We start from the raw sequence: 14,801 nt of genomic DNA on the forward strand, positions 1-14,801 counted from the left end.
GTTCTTAATATTCTTTGTCAACCAAGGGGTTTATTTGGGGAAGACAAGACAAGGGTGGAGGATAAGGTAAGAGGTGTAGGATATCCCTATTCTTTACAGCCAGTCTTATGTTGGAGGATATTGAGAGAAATGGCAATTCTTTCACAAGCATGAAATAAAGTCAGTCAGAGAGATATATAAGGACCACTGTTCTTCTTCTCTCTTCTGCCTTCTAATCAGCCAGGTCACCTCCAACTTGATTGTCACAAGTAAGATACAATTAGCTTCTTTCTCCACATCAGCCAGAAGCCCCAAAAGCCTCTCTGCTCAGTCCAGCAGTTAACGTGACTCCAACTGCTTTTCCTGGTAACATTCCAAATGGAATCTTCATTTGACTGACAAATGACCCATCTCTAGCTACTTGTCTTGCATGAATTGTAAATTCTCTCCTCCACAATATCTAACACAGTGACTATATAGTAGATATTTAATAAATGGTTCTTTCCTCCTTTCCTTCCTCTCTTCCCTCCTTCCCTCCTTCCATCCTTCCTTCCATCCTTCCTTCCTTCCTTCCTTCCTTCCTTCCTTTCTTTCTTTCTTTCTTTCTTTCTTTCTTTCTTTCTTTCTTTCTTTCTTTCTTTCTTTCTTTCTTTCTTTCTTTCTTTCTTTCTTTCTTTCTTTCTTTCTTTCTTTCTTTCTTTCTTTCTTTCTTTCTTTCTTTCTTTCTTTCCTTCCTTCCCTCCTTCCCTCCTTCCTTCCTTCCTTCCTTCCTTCCTTCCTTCCTTCCTTCCTTCCTTCCTTCCTTCCTTCCTTCCTTTCTATACATCTGGGAGAGATTAAAGTGATACAATTCATATCATGAAATAAATGTGTAAAAAGGATAAAATATGTAATTGAAAAGCAAAAAAGAAATAAAAAGGAAAACAAATGAATTTTCCAATGTTTCTTTTGTAGTTTTGATGAAAGCAATACTTGTTTAAGGGTGATGACTAGTGAAGCAGTAATATGTGAAATATTTTTGTCCACAAATTTTTTAAGGCTTGGCTTATATAGAATAGGACCACGTGTGCAATAGTCACGAAATCATAGGAAACTATTACTGGGAAAGACCTTTCCTTAGCAGTATCAGGATCAGTTCCCAGCCACCAGACATAGCTTCTGGCTAGTGCTTTCATGCAAACAATCCCCATATGTGGCTCAAGCCATGTGGCCAAGATAATATGACAACTGCCTTCTGGAATAACTGAGCAAGTCACCCATAAAAAAGGAATCCTGCATGGACAGATAGTGTGTGTTCTTGGCTTGCCAGTAATTTGAGTTCCTAAGGCAATTTCCCTGTTATCCTATTAACAGTCAAGACACTGTCCAGTCTGGGATCCAAGGCAATTAGCTATGAGAATGATTAGCCTAAAAAGGATTTCTCTTAGAAATCTGTGGCAGCATAGCAGGAAAACCCCTATGGACAATAGGGTGGGAGAGAATTGTCTACTGGTAGTGCCACAAGAGCAAGAGATCTAAAAGACCCCAAACTGTTGGTTGTCATAAGATAAAATTTGTAAATCACTTATCACAGGGCTGGTATGTAGCAAGTGTTATGTTGGTGATTATGCCATTCACTTTGCCTTCTTCTTCCTCTCTTCTTTATATCCTCCAGAGAAGATTTATGAGAGACCATGGATAAGAGTCTTGTAGGATGATGCTCAATCAATAATCATTCAATAAATATTTATTATGTTCCTAGTAAGTGCTAGGGGATACAAAAAGAGGAAAAATACAGTATGTGCCCTCAATGAGCTTACAATCAAATGGGGGAGTAAAATTGTAAATCTATTAAAAACAATCTATGAAGAAGACAAATAGGACATGATGAAAATTAAGATAGCACTGAAATGCAAAGGGCTTACACAACACATTTTAAGTTTATTTGGATTTTAACATTTTCTCCATCACTTTTTCAAGTCTAGACAATGAATAACATAATCAATCAAGCTATGATTTTTTGTTGCTAACTTCTGAGGTATAATCAGCTCTTAGCAGTATCCAGCAGAAAATGGAATCTATATACCATTGCCCTTATGATTATTGCTCTACAAGTTTGGATTACTTTGTCCTCATACTAAGTAAAATTTTCTTTGAGATTGTGACTCTTTTTTCCCCCTCAACAAAGTATAATTGGATTAAGATGGATTTCAGGCATGTTTTCTAATAATAAGAGCTCACATTTCTATGACACTTTCAAAGTTTTAAAATGCATTTATAGTTTTTGTTGTTTCTTTGTTTTCACATTAGTTTCATTTCCAACCTGGATTAAATTTCATAAAACATTTTACATATCTCATCTGATGACCCCACCTTAGAGTGATAATTGATTTAATCTCCAATTTATAAATGAGGAAATTAAGATTCAGAAGAGTTAAATGGCATGTTCCAGACAAAATAACTAGAATGTGACTAAAAATTCAAATATGGGAATTAATTTTTCTCCTGCTTCTGCTCACTACCCTGTACTTCAATTCATACAAATCTCATATTTTTGTTTCTTTGTTTTTTTCTGAATCCATTCTTGGACATTGATTTGTTCATCTGCATCTGGGAGCTATTTTACAAGGGGATAGGGAGAGAAAGTGTGAGAATTTGCTAATCATTGATGGTTGAGCCCATTTTTTGGAGGAAGTCCTTTGATGACTGCAGAGGATTGTACAGTTCAATGTTTGATCTCATATAAGGTGATGTACTAATGATTCCTGAGGAAGTGTGAGGCAAGGGTTCTTTGATCCTAGTTATATGTCAGAAAATGGTGAATCCATATGAGTTCAGTGTTGGAGCTAGAGATGAGCAAGATTCTCACTGGAAGCCAAAAGGCAGAAATAGCCTGGCTAGCCTTGATACTGGAAATGGATAAGTAAATACCTTCATTTTACATATCTCTGTACATATTGAATGCTTCCAAGATAATTAAATAACCTGGAAGGAAAACTGATCGTTTTTTTGCCCTTGTAATAAAAATTTCCACTGGCGTTTTGAGATCCACAGGGAGTTTTCAGTAGTCTACAACCAGAGACTGAGCTACAAATTCAAGCAGGAATCTGAGGAGATGTGGTTTGAGGTCTCAGATAATTGGAAGTTTTTGAGCCAACAGAAATATCAGTGTCAGTTCAACTCCATAAACAGGAGTTTACTTAAGGTAAGGCCAACATGTTGCAAGGATCAGGTTGGTACTCAGGATGGGGAAGCAGTTTGGAATTCTGGAAAAGAGAGACTCAAGTAGGACATGATAACTGCTTGCAAGTGTTGTAGAGCTGCCATATGGAGGGAGATTCAGTTGGTTACATTTTGCCCTCAAAACAGAATTAAAAACAGTGAGTAGGAGTTGCAAAGAACTTAAATTTGGGTTTCTTTTGAACAAAATACTTGCATCCTAGGAGGTAAGATGGCAGTGTAAGGTATGCTTAGATCACCCACAAAAAGAAGATGAAGATGCTTAAAACAAAGGAAAACAGGAAGGACATCTCTCACTGGGATGAGAAGGAAAAGTAGTCCAGCAGGGATAGCATGTGGACAACTGGTAGAACACAATATTCCAGGGATGATCCCATATGGCTTCCTCATGTTCTGCCATATACCTGTGTTTCCAGAAGTCATCAGTGTTACCTTCTATGACATGGGACTTTAAACCATGTAATCATCTGCTTCCATTAAAGGACTTCCTCCCATAAAATGGTCTCAACCATCAATGATTGGCATTCTCTCTTTTTTCTCCCTATTCCAGTGGACAATAGCTGCCAGATACAAAGCCCAAAGTCATGTGGCCTGAGGCAGACACCATTGTAGAAGAGCAACCCTACCCAGTGTGAAGTAGACTGAGGCAATGAAACAGCAGAGTTGGGGAGCAATTCAGTGCCACGCCTAAGTGCTTCCACATGGCTTAAGGCAACAAACTCACAGAGCAAAGAAAAGACCAGCACAGGACATAACAAGAGAATCTGTAGAAGAGGGAAGAGAAATTCATCTGTAAAAACAGCAGCAAATATCCCCACAAGAAGCCAGCCATACCACTCTCTCAAGGTGCTCACTTAGGAACCCAAAGACAGCTCAGCCTGCCCCAAGCAGGATAGAAGGTCACACTTCAAGTTTGGAACAGCACTTGCTCTCCCTCAGGAGCAAAACAGAACCTTAGTAGATAGACAAGGTAATGGGGGTGGGGAGGGATAATAACTAGAAAAATGAGCTAAAGATAAAGAAAATACCTAAACTTAGAAAGCGAGGAACAGGGAAATTCAAAATATAAACTCCTAAGAGAACGATGATGATAAAAAAGGAAATATGAAGCACCAAAGAAAAGTAAGAAAGGATGTCAGGATCCCAAAGAACTCTTGGAAAAACTTGAAAAGAAGTTACAAAATTAAAGAATAAAAGAAATGAGAGAGGCTAAATATGAATTTGCTGTCAAGGAAAAATCCTAATGATTAGATCTATTCCAAAGCATAACAATGTGCTTTCAGTGGCAGCCGATTCTCCTCCTTAGAAATAGCTATGGAGAGCCTTGAAGACTTTTTACTTGTAAGGAATTACATAATGATTCTTTCTCATACAGACTGGATTAGAAATAGACTGAGGGGCCATCCAACTCACAGATTAGGTAATTCTTTCAGTATGAAGCTACCCTTGCCCAAACTCATTATTGGTTATTTTGATGATAGCTATTTTTATTTTCTGACTTATAATCCCGGCATAGTCCTAAATTGGGCTTGATATGTCAATTTCCTGATAACTGGGGCTAGTTACAGGCTGCCAGTGCATGTTGTTGAACAATTTTATATTAATTAAAGAGTGTTTATTTTCAGGAGAACCTAGATAGTGAAGTGGTTAGAGTCCCAGACCTGGAGTTTGAATATGATGTCACTTACTAACACTATGATTTTTAGCCAGTCATTTGAGCTTTGTTCCCTCAGTTTGCTGATATAAAAAATTAGCTGGGGAAGTAAAGGCAAACTACTCCTGTATCTTTGCCAAGAAAATCTGAAGTAGGTTTGCTAAGAGTTGAACACAACTGAAACAATTATTATTTTTTTTTTATCATGGCTATGAAGTTTTCTCTGGTAAAGGTATTATTGGAATGACAAAGTATGGTTTCCATCATTAGATTTGTTTTGATTAAAATTCTCTGGAAACTCTCTCTTAATTTTATTATAATTAATTAAATTTTTAAAAAGCAGGCCTGAGAAAGAGAGAAGCATGAACTGTGTGCCCTATGAGATGGCTAAGCCTGACTACAACCAGGTCATACACCTTTCTTGCCAATGTTTCCAAAAGAAGAGAAAAACTTCTTGTACCCTTCATCACTGATGTCAATTTCCTGATCTTGTCTGACTGGCAGACTCAGACCTCAGTTAGGGCAAGAAGCAAGTCTTCTAGATGCAAAGAAACTCAGAGACTCCACTCACTCCAACAATAGAAATAGCACAAGGACCTCTGGCAGTGCTGCCCTTACCAAGATGACTTCAAGTCAGGGGGACTGCAGCCAGACCAGATCATTGGTAAAGCAATTATTGGAAGCCCAGATTTGGTCTGAACTTAGATCAGGATTAACTTCCCCAAAGGATAATTTTATTTTTAAAGAAGGGAAGGAGAGGGGACTGAGTCAAAATGGTGGTGTAGAAGCAGCAAAAGTTCAGACCTTTGAATATCCTTCCTTACCAATTACAAACTAAAAGCTCCTAGGGGACTAAAAATCAAACCTAACAAAAAGACAGAGCTAAGGAACCCTCTTGCTGGACTCAATTCAAAAGGTACACCCTCCCTCCCCAAAAGCCAGAATTTGAGAACACTCAGGTTTAATAGAAGACAGAACGAATGTTCCAGGACCCTCCCCCCCCCCCCCCACATAGAGCTCTAAGCCTCCAGCAGCAGCAGGAAACTTTGGGCAGACAAAGGCTTTGATCTGGAGAGTATACTTTGTGGGCAGGGCTGTTCCAGGCTCAGCAATTCAAACACAGGTGGTGGGGAATGAGCTGGAAAGGGAGAACAGAGTGGGCAGCCTGGTCACAGTGGCAGAGATCCTCCATATTGCTACAGCCTTACAGGAGGTTTTGGAATCCAGGCCAAAGAAGCTGAACTTAATCCCATCAAAAGTTTTCAGAGGTCAGGGAAGCCCAAGCTCCAACATCCCTCCCCCACAGACTCCACTGAGAGATTGCCTGGTAAAGCTCCAAGAGGGGAGACTGTCAGAAATCCGCCCCCCAAAAGAAAAAAAAAACAAAAAAAATGAGAGGAGCAAGAGCACAGACAAATTCAGGGAGTAGAGAAGGGGTAAATATGAGCAAAAAACAGAAAAAGAAAAAATAAATTACAATAGACAGCTTCTATACAGGCAATGAACAAAGAGCAAATGGAACAGAGGAGGAGGAATCATCAAACAATAAATCAGAAATCCCAGTGAATTGGATACCAACATTGGAAGAACTCAAAATGCAATTCAAAACACAATTAAGAGAGGATGAAGACAAATGGGAAAAGAACTTAAAAACTAAGACAAGTCATCTGGAAACAGAAAATGGTGTCTTGAAAGCCAAAATCAACCAGCTTGAAAATGAGACAAAGGAGATGAAAGATGAGGCAAAGAAGATGAAAGATGAGGCAAAGGAGATGAGAGATGAAGTAAAGAGAATGAAAGATGACCTCCAAAGAAAATCAGACCAGAAGGAGAAGGATGACCAAAAAGTCACAGAAGAAATCTAGGTTTTAAGAACCAGAATACAACAACTAGAATTAAGTGACCTTACAAGGCAGCCGGACAGCCGGACAACAAAAACAGAAGAATGAAAAAATTGAGGAAAATATGAAGCATCTCATTCACAAAACAGAAGATTTAGAAAATCGTTCCAGGAGAGACAAATTAAGAATCATTGCTCTACCAAAAGACCATGACAAAAGAAAAAGCCTGGACATCAGTCTACAGGAAATTATCCACGAAAATTGCCATGATATTCTAGAACAAAAGGGAAAAGTGGAGATTGAAAGAATCCACAGATCACCTACTGTACTTAATCCCCAACTGACTACACCCAGGAATTTATAGCCAAATTCAAGAACTATCAGACCAAAGAAAAAATATTATAATCTTCCAAGAAGAAGTCATTCAGATACCATGGAAGCACAGTGAGGATAACACAGGATCTGGCTGCATTGACATTGAAGCACTGAAAGGCATGGAATATGATATTCCAGAAAGCAAGGGAACTAGGCCTACAAACAAGAATCAACTATCCAGCAAAATGGACTATATTCTTACAGGGGAAAGTATGGTCATTCAAAAAAATAGAAGAATTTTTAAAGAAAAGACCAGAACTGAACAAAAAATCTGATGCCCAAGCACAGAACTCAAGAGAATCATCAAAAGGTAATTTAAAAAGAGGGAAAAAAAGAAAAACAAAACAAAACAAAAAATTTTTCACAAGACTCAATAAGTTAAAATATGTATCCCTATAAGAAAAGAGGTCATTGGTAACTCTTAAAAATCATTATTATCCCCTGGGCAGCTAGAAAAATTACACTTAGAGGGAATAGTGACAAACTGTATAGGAAACAATGACAAGACATAAATAGGTATATAGATATATGTATGCATATGTACATATACATGTATACACACACATATAAAACTGGACCTAAAAAAAGTGGTTAATACTAAAAGAAATGGGAAAAGAACCAAAATGGTTTAAATTTATATGTCACAAAGAAGCTCATTGTGGGAGGGGGGAGACCATCAATACACTGGAAGGGTAAAGAGGTTGGAGAAAGGAAATATTCAACTCTTATGTGTATTAAAATTGACCCCAAAAGGGAAGAACAATCCAATCCATTGGGGCAGAGAATAGATTTGTGTCCTATAGGGGAGTAGAAGGTAACAAATGGACTGGTGGGGAGGGAAACAGTACAAGAGAGGGAGAGGATGGTGGGGTAGTTTTAAAAAGACTGCAAAAAAAATAAGGAGGGGAATAATAAGGAGGGGGTAGAAAGGGAAGTAAAATAAGGGTGGGAACTAGGGAGACTGATTAAAAACAAACATTGGTATTGAGGGAAATAGTGAAAGAAGAAAAGGCAAGACTAGGAGTAGAAATCAAAATCCTGGAAAAATACACAGCTGGTACTCATAACTCTGAATGAGAATGGAATGAACTCATGCATAAAACTCAAGTGAATAGCAAAGTGGATTAGAATCCAAAACCCTACCATATGCTGTTCTATATCTCTTATAATCAGAGAAATGTAAATCAAAACAACTCTGAGGTATCACCTCACACCTAGCAGATTGGCTAATATGACAGCAAAAGAAAGTAATGAATGCTGTGGGGATGTGGCAAAGTCAGGATATTAATGCATTGCTGATGGTGTTGTGAATTGATCCAACCATTGTGACAAGGAAATCACTTTAAAAGACTGATATATATTAATTTAAGGTCGCCAAGGAATTCAGATATGTAATTCCTTAATGAAAACTCAAGTCAGCAGTCAACCTTTTATGGAGTTTAATTACAAACAGGATGAAGAAAGGTATTAGAGATAGAGAGAGAGAGGGAGAGAGAAAGGGGAGAGAAGGGAATAGGGCTTAAATACCCCTTCTGTTTAGGCTGGGCCAAAAAGCCCAAGCCCTTAGATAGCTGAGGCAAAGAAAAGAGATCAGTCCCTATCACTCACGTGACCAAAATGGAGAAACAGTCTCAGGGGCCTCCACCTCCAGCTTCCTTCAGAGCAAACTTCTCAAAGCACCACCTCTCAGAGCAAAAACCTCTCCAACCAACCACCTCTCAACCCTCAGACCCCTCTATCTTTAAGGAAACCATCCAAGTTCCCTCCCCTCAGTTCTCATATCTACCAATCACTGTCCATGTCTTCCCTGTGCCAATGATGGCTCTAGCTTAACCCAGGACCGCCCAGAGGTCTGTGGCTTTGCACATCTCTGTTGAAGGTCATATTCTCAAATAATTAAATCTTGATCCTTTGCTGCAGCCCTTCCTAAATCCTGTTAGGACTGAGTGGGGTGGAAATTGTGTTTTCCAAGACCTGGTTCTGTCATTCCAAGTATCTCTATTGTATCAATTCTAAAATCAACCATGACTCAAAGAACTTCCTGTTCTATGCTTAAGCATAGGTCAAAGCCCTTTCCATTTTTCAGCAAAAGGTTTCTGTCCTAAAGTAATCTTAAGAAGGGAGGAGGAGGAACCTCCCATGCCAATGGGGTTCACATTCCAATAGAGTTCCCACTATCAATAGGAAATTTTTCAAGTATGAAATTTCCCAATGGTGAAATTTCCAAAATTTATAAGTCTAAGAAATTTTAAGGTTTACACCATTCTGGAAGGGCATTTGGAACTATGCCCAAAAGGCACTAAATAGCGGTCTGCCTTTTGATCCAGCCATAGCACTGCTGGGTTTATACCCCAAAGAGATAATAAGGAAAAAGACATGTACAAGAATATTCATAGCTGCTCTCTTTGTGGTGGCAAAAAAATGTAAAATAGGGGAATGCCCTTCAATTGGGGAATGGCTGAACAAATTGTGGTATATGTTGGTGATGGAATACTATTGTGCTAAAAGGGATAATAAAGGGAGGAATTCCATGGGAACTGAAGAACCAAGAAAACATTGTACACAGAGACTTATACACTGTGGTATAATGGAATGTAATGGACTTCTCCATTAGTGGCAATGCAATGACCCTAAACAACCTGGAGGAATCTATGAGAAAAAACCACTATCCACATCCAGAGGAAACACTGTGGGAGTAAAAAACACTGAAGGAAAATGACTCCTTGAATACATGGATCAAAGGGATATGGTTGGGGATATAGACTCTAAAATATTCCTCTAGTGCAAACATCAACAACATGGAAATAGGTTCTGATCAAGGACACAAGTAATACCCAGTGAAATTGTGCATTGGCTGCGGGAAGGGTAGGTGGAGGGGAGGGGGGAAATAATGTGATTATTGTAACCAAGTAATAACATTCTAAATTGACTAAATAATCTAATTCAAATGGAAAAAATAAAGAAGGGAAGCTCATATTCTTGTAGAACCCTGTTTAGGCTTCCTTGCCTTCCCCTACTCAAATGTTAGCAGCACTTACTAGCCATGAAACTCTCCTACCTGGCTTTTCCTGAAGAGAACTGCCCAAGGTGGTCAACAACATCCTAAAAGGTAGACCCTCTTCCATTGTCTGCAGGGAGTGGGGGGGGGGCACTTGACCTCTGAGGAGAGTGGGTCATGGCACATTGTCTCTAAATGGTTCTAAAAGTTTCACCATCACTGAGCTAGATTGGCATGCTGTATGTCCATGGTGGCAAACTTATGGCACATATGCCAGAGGAGATACTTAGAGCCCTCTCTGTGGGCATGACAGCCATCACTCTAAGAGAGAGTTATCCAGAGTTCATTACTAAAAGTCAGAGAGACACAAGGCTGGGCTTCCCCCTCCACCTTTCCATGTGCACTGGAGTACATTTCTCACATCACCCACCCCTGAAAAAGTTTTGCCATAATTGGTATGTGTCAATGAGTATGGAAGTAGTTTCACCTTGGAGAAAGTACAACTTTATTTTAATTAACTCTTTCTTCAAATATATATGTATTTATTCTATGTCAAGTCAACTTCAAAAAGACTGTGTACTTGGTTCCATTGTAGACAAGGGAGATAAGATCTGTGTGAGGATTTTGCTTGACATTACAAAACAAAAGTAAGAACACCAGATATGATGAGACACATTTAGACAAAGGAACAATCCTCTAACAACTCCTTCACAATGTGTTAAAGGGTGTTTCATGAGACAATGATTTATCCTATCTCTTAAGTGAACTGAAATTCAATGCTCATTTTTTGGGGGTAAGCTTTTGATGAGGGTCTTTTTTTCTTTGGTCAGTGGTTTATATTGGCTTTGCCACTGAGTTGTCTTTCAACACAGAGATTCTGTATTTCTATGGTTTATGATGAATATGCTGGCCTCTAGAGTAAATGATTTTCATATCTCTAGATAGAAAAAAAATGGTACTTTGGTTTTAATTTCTACCCTCCAACTCTAGTTTCCACTGAGAAGCTTTGGGACATTCTATAAGACCAAGGATAAATCATGCAAAGGCAAACACATGGTAAATAATGTGGAGGCTACATACAATGAATTCAGAGGGATTATTGAAGTCATTTAACAGAGACAGAAAATCTTGATGTAAGAAATCTTCCTCATGTAAACTTATATAGATTATCCATTGTCCTCATATGAACTCCAAGAAATTTATCTCATAAAATTAGCATTTAGACAAGTTGGCAAATATATAATGTGCTGAAGGGAGCAGTTAAGAACATTATAACATGCTGGGCAAAAATCCAGGAAGAGATTAATATATTGTCCTTCAGACATTTATTAAGTACTTATTATTTGCTAGATGTAGAACTAGGCAGTGGGGGGGGGGTAAAAAAAGAAAAGTATTATTTGAAAAAGTCCTCAAGGAGCTTACTGTCTATTGTCGTGCATTTTTAGGTATATGTGTGTATACATATTTATTTTCATGAATACAAACTTTTTTTGTAAATATATGCATGGTATATAAAAATAAAGACCTAAATATAAATGATATGTGTGTGATTAACCAGGAATCTCTGAGCAGCTTTGATCAATAATTTTTGTAAGCTACTTAACTATTTATTTTCATGAATCTTTAGCTAAGCTGCAAAAAATATTCAAAATTAAAATATGAAAAATATGCAAGAAAAAATCACTGCCAAAAAGTGACAGCATAACCAGGAGTTGTACTAAATTCCTACTCTCTGAAATTTAATTTATTATTGAGTAATATCTGACTCTTCATGTCCTTAATTGATGTTTTCTTGACAAAGGTACTAGAGTGGTTTGCCATATCCTTCTCCAATTTATTCTACAAATGAGACTATCTCAAATCCTCAAATGTATTTATGGAATAGTTGATGTTAGTTCTCTCTGAGATGATTCTGATCATTAGTCATTCCATTCATACCTATACATATTATGAAGGACTTTCCCATGAGCCTTCCAAAAGTAAGGGGTTTGTTTAAAATATTGGAAGCCTTTGTCATGTCTGCCCCATACCACAAGAATGTCAGTAGAGTATGCTAGGCAACCCTTTATAATCCCTGAGGTTCATCATGAGAACAAACTATTATCAGGGACTAATACATATACTGTTCAATATCTATATGTATCTGTATCTATATCTATATCTATATATCTATATCTACATCTATATCTACATCTACATCTATATCTACATCTACATCTATATCTATATCTCTATATCTACATCTATATCTATATATCTCTATCTCTATCTATATATCTATCTCTATCTCTATCTCTACATCTATCTCTATCTCTATCTCTATCTCTATATCTATATCTATATCTATATCTATATATTCTGCATACCAAGTAGAATGTGAATTCCCTAAGCATGAGTAGTGGGCCATTCTTTCTTATTTTTTCCTCACAGTTCTGTGTAAATAATAGATATTTGATAATCATTTGTTGAAAGTGAAATTGCTGTGTTTTGAGATTTAATGAATGGCAGAACTAAAGAAGGAACTATTGAAATCCGATTGTAGATCATCAAAGTACATCTTTCAACTTTATTTACTTTTTGAATTTCTTATTGTATGTGTGATATGTGTCTCCTGTCTCAGCATAGGGAATATGGAAATATGAATTTCATGAAAGCACTGGTATAACCTATATTAAACTATCTAGCACTTTGTGGAGGATGGGAAGGGAGAGGTACATCATCTGAATCACAAAATATCAGAAAACAATTGTCAAAAATTGCTAAAAATTAATTGTTTAAAAATCTTATAAGATTTTTAAACTTTTATGATATTTCTATGACTAATCTTTCAATTCTGTTTTTGAAATGATGAATGTATATCATGCACTTCATGTAGAAGATGAGTAATAGCATTGAATAATGCAAAAGAATCCTCAAAAATTGGCTTGTCTCCACAACATCTAAAGAATTTTCCAAAAGAAATGCTAGTGCTGATTTATATATATATATATATATATATATATATATATATATAGTATATTATTATTTCAGATTATGTTCTGATTTATATTGACTTTATCCAGACTTATCTTGATCTATGTGTAAAGTGTTAGAAAGTGAATTCAATGTTTTTGTGGGATTTAAAATTTATTAACTACTCTCAACCTCACTGCGAGCTATATTCTAGACCCAAATTCTACAAACAACAATATTTTTGATTTGTTACAGAACATGTGGAAAAGAACTATTTGGTGGTAATGTCTTCCAAAGGAATGAGAAAGCAATTTTTGACACAGTATAAGTTCATGAAATAAAAATAAACAAATACTGAATATTGATATACAATAGCATTTATCCAAAACAATGAAATAGGATTATTTGTAATAGGAAAAATCTTTAGAACCTCTATCAATGAGATTCACAATATCATAAAAGGAGCACTAGAAATTCTGGAGAAGCATTAAATGGGAACAAAGATATTAAGGAAATAATCATTGGCAAAGAGATAAAAATATCATACCTATTAGCAAATGATTCAGTGATTTACTTAGAAAACCCTTGAGAATCAATAGAGAAATTCATAAAGACAATAGATGTAGAAAACTAGAAGAAAGCAAAATATATTCACAGAAAGCAAGCATTCCTATAAAGTTATATACTCAATAGAAAATGATAGAAAGAAAATTCCCTTTTGAATTGCAATAAATTATTAAATATCTTATGATTATTTCATCAAACATACTTAAAAAACAGAAATACACTCAGCAAGAAAGCAATATTTTTATGAAGAAATAAGAACTTAAATCATTAAGGGGTATTCAACTTTTATAGTTGAGACATGCTAATATAATGAAAAAATTAATATTATTAAAACCAAATAATAGTTTGAGCAGGCATCAATAAAATCACCAAGTCTATACTTTATAGGATTAGTAAAAAAATTAATGAGGAAGATTAAAAGTTCAGTTTTACAAAGGAAATAATGGAAAAATTGTAGTAGTGATATGGCAAGAGCAGATTTCAAATTTTATCAAAGTCTGTAAATTTGTCACTATGAGACATGCTATGTCACAATGGAAAGACAGCTAGAATTGGAACCAGAAAGATTTAAATTCAAGTCTGACCACTGGCAAATACCACAATTCTGACTCTATGTAAGTTAGCCTTATTCACTTCTCCATAAATATAGGATTTTTAAAAAAAGTTCCTTCTTCATTACAAAGAGAGAGAGAGAGAGAGAGAGAGAGAGAGAGAGAGAGAGAGAGAGAGAGAGAGAGAGAGAGAGAGAGAGAGAGAGAGAGAGAGTCTACTTGGAAATAAACTGCTATAAAGGGGTCTTAAAATAAATGAGCCAATTAAGTAGCAAAATTTGTTGGGAAATTATTTTATTCCTTACACCAATGAATTAAAAATATATCATCAAGTGATAATGAATCACAGAAGAAATAGAAGATAATTGCATAGAAGTAAGGGGTAGAGCCAGTTTTTTAGCCAGACAATAATAGATAGAGATTATAAAATAAAAATAAAGTAAAACTAATTTCCTATGATTAAAAATATTTAGCACAAATAATGGATGAGATGTGGAAAAAAAGGAAATGCTAACACTTCAGTGTTACAACTGAAAACTGATCCCAAAATTCAGGAGTTCAATGGGGAAATATGTCCAGAAAGCTATAAGTATGTGTATATCCTTTGATCCAGCATTACTGGGTCTGTTTCCAAAGAAGAACAGGGGAGGAGTGAAAAGAACTTG

Source organism: Monodelphis domestica, chromosome 8 (genome assembly GCF_027887165.1).
Source record: "Monodelphis domestica isolate mMonDom1 chromosome 8, mMonDom1.pri, whole genome shotgun sequence".
NCBI lineage: Eukaryota > Metazoa > Chordata > Mammalia > Didelphimorphia > Didelphidae > Monodelphis > Monodelphis domestica.